Below are 3,518 nucleotides of genomic sequence, written 5' to 3' on the forward strand. Positions count from 1 at the left end.
GAAAAAATATGTATCGTATGTTATGACTTAAGCACAATTCAATTTGACGAAAAACTACATGCATACGAAGTAGAAGATAATAAGACTGTAACGTGTCATCTATTCAATACAATATTCTCGCCGTTCACTGTGATATTTAATCACATGGAAAATGACAAAAGTTTTTTACACTGAAATATGCACTGTAGTGTTTAAGTTTTGAATCTCACTTTCACATCTCTCAATAAATTCGATAAATGTCTAAATATTTATTATTTAATACACAAAGCCACACTCACTTTCTAGTTTTAAAAATATTTTATTTAGTATCTATTAAAATACCTGTTCTTATACACTATTGTATATAAGTATTATATTTTTAAATATAGAAATTATACAACTTTTTCACTAACATTCCATTGGGCACGCGGATCTACTTTGAGATGACTTCCTATAAGGGCTTGATAGGACGTCGTCGCAGGACGTCCTGTGTCCACTGATGGGATGTTAGAGTAAAATATACTATAATTACAATATTAAGAAGTACTACCTCGCAGTAGTATAAGAATTATTAATTTTAATAGTAAAACTTTCTAGTTTTAATAGTAAGGACTACTAATTGAAATAGTAAATTTTACTAACTTTAAGGGTAAGGACTGCTATTGTAAATAGAAGAAATTGCTACTTTTAATAGTAAGGATTACTACTTTAAGTAGTAAAATCAACTAATTTATTTGTAAGACTAACTAATTTAATAGTAAGGCTTACTAATAGAAGTAGTAAAACTTACTACTTAAAGTAGTGAATACAACTACCTAAAAGTAGTATCTACCATCAAAAGTTGTCGCGACAACAATTAAAGTAGTAAGGACAACTACTACCAATCTTGCGAATAAAAGTAGTAGCCACAACTACTTACATAGCAGCGGCATATATTACAAACTAAAGTAGTTGGCCCTACTAATTTGTTAGTTGTCCCAACCAACTATTTTTTTCAGTGTAGTAGCCACAACTACTTACATAGCAGCGGCATATATTACAAACTAAAGTAGTTGGCCCTACTACTTTGTTAGTTGTCCCAACCAACTATTTTTTTCAGTGTGGGCGTAATGATCTAGCGCCGATACTGGTATTAGATCCAGTAGGAATATTAAAGAATAGAAGAGTAGCCAAGATCGCCATTCGGTAGCTTTCCGCTTAACTTTATCCTTTATTGTTCTTGGTAGACAATAAATTTTGTGCGGAGGAGTCATTTTGAGAAGTCTTTCGTTTAACTCCCTAGGTCTAGCTGATGTTAAAACTTTACTCTCAATCCAAACATCGAACAGATATTTCACGCCGCCTGAGAACTCGGAGTGTAAGTAGTCAATTGGAAAACCCCACACAATATTCTAACGCCACTTTTTCAAATAATCAAAAAATAATATTTGATGGTTTCTCAGTAGCGCACATGGCACCATAATCGTATTAAATTAAACTACATGACCGGTGATTACTCAAATAAGCTTTAAATGGACAATTAGAAAATAAAACTAACCTATAATTTTAGGCGCCAGTCCTTGCTTGGGACCGAGGCCAACCAATTCAATCGAAGTCAGTGAGAAGCGATAAAAATATGCGGAATCTATATTCCAAACGGGAAAACGAGAACCTCACTGAACGCTAAGCGTTTCAGGTTAAACAACAAAAAGAGGAAAATCTCACCGACTCTGACTACAAGGATTTACCTTAACTTAAATTTCGCGATAATCCCAAAAGAAAAGATAAAAGATAAAGAGAACTTCAAAGATACGGTAATAATAAAAAATAAGATATGAGCGGCTGAAAGCAAAAATGGGACATATAAAGTTTGGGAGTAAAAATGGAACATAAATTTTTCAGAGTAAAACGGGAACAAACGAACTGCTTAATTTGGAAAAACTTTTAGGTATAAAGTTATTCCGTCTCGTAAAACGGAGCTGTCTGAAAATGTAAAGATACAATAATGTGTACTTTGCAACAATTCGTAAACGATTTCTGTTTTTTATTTTATTTCTTTACTCTTGTTTGCGAACATTTCTTAAACTTTTGAATGCACGTACAAATAAATAATTAGTCTTTTTCTAGAAAAAATTCAAAACTCAACACCCTATCCACGAGTTTGTTTTTTGAGACTCGCAAAAATCATCCTCAAAAATTGTAAAAGGCACAATTTAGAAATGAGTAATTGTCTCAGTAATTCCCAATTATCTTCAACTAAAAATATTAATAAAATAATTACTTTTCATAAGGAAATATTACTCAAAAAACAATACATTTTAAGAATTGACAGGGGAAAAATTTGTTTGAACAAATAATAATCGTATAGACAACTAAAAGTTAGTTTTAGAATACTTCAAAACTCTAACTTTGCCGTATAATAATAAATTATGCTTAAAATAGTTTTTAAAATGTCGTAGTTTTCATGAATCTGACGTGAACCTTATCTCTTAATTTGAATCAGTATGATTTTACTATGAATCAGTGACACACTTAGGGTGGCCGCTGAACCAGGAACTCGAGGAAACCGGGAATTTTTTATGACTAGAAAAACCGGGAAATGGCTTTAAATTTATTTTTTAACCGAGAATGTTACAAATCTTTAGAAGAAAAATTTGTCCAAGTTCGATTTGAGCAGTTTTTTAAAGTAAATAGTTGAATTACAGTTTTCAATTATGGTACTATTCAGTTCAAAATACGCAATTTGACATTTTTTTACTTAAAATATTTTCTGATTCAGATTTTTATTTTTAAGCGCACATCTTTAATTTAAAGAATTTTAAAATGCAGTCGTGAAGACTCACGTGAGTAAAAAGTGAAAGCATTTGAAGTTAAATTTTTTTATACAAAGCATTTTTATTTTATCAACTGTGAATATAATAAATTATATCATTTTAAAAATAAATCTGCACTTAGGGGCCATCCATTTACCACGAGGACAATTTTTCACCACTTTTTGACCCCCCCCCCCCTGTACTTTGTCCACGTGAACATATTTTATGAGAATATAGATATTATTAGTCTTCAAAATGTCCGGGAGCTTGCGACAATTCCATGGACGTCCTTTTAGGACTCATTAAAGTTTCATATTCTTTTGTTTTCATAGTCAACAGTTCGAAATTCGTTGACTGGCTAACAGCTGTTGGTGCATTTTGCAACAATTTATCGCTAAATCATCGAAAGTTCGAGTGAAAAACGTCATTTTAGTACTCTTCAAACCCACGGGGAATGATTGTTTGGATGCTAAAAACTAACGAGAAGTTTGAATGGCTGCTCCTGAGTGGTGCCAAAGTTGACTGGTAGTCCGTCGAAAATGTCAAAAATTCGAGTGAAAAAACGTCATTTTAGTACTCTTGAAACCCATTGGGGATGATTTTTTAGGTCCAAAGAACTACTAAGAAGTTCGAGTGGCAGCTTCTACACACACACACAAAATTTAGTTTTAGCAGTCATTAAATAAAAAACATACAAAATATAAGAAGTTTTTGTCCTCCAAGAGCTGGCGGGCTATTCGTTACTAT

The sequence above is a fragment of the Belonocnema kinseyi genome, chromosome 8, assembly GCF_010883055.1.
Source record: "Belonocnema kinseyi isolate 2016_QV_RU_SX_M_011 chromosome 8, B_treatae_v1, whole genome shotgun sequence".
NCBI lineage: Eukaryota > Metazoa > Arthropoda > Insecta > Hymenoptera > Cynipidae > Belonocnema > Belonocnema kinseyi.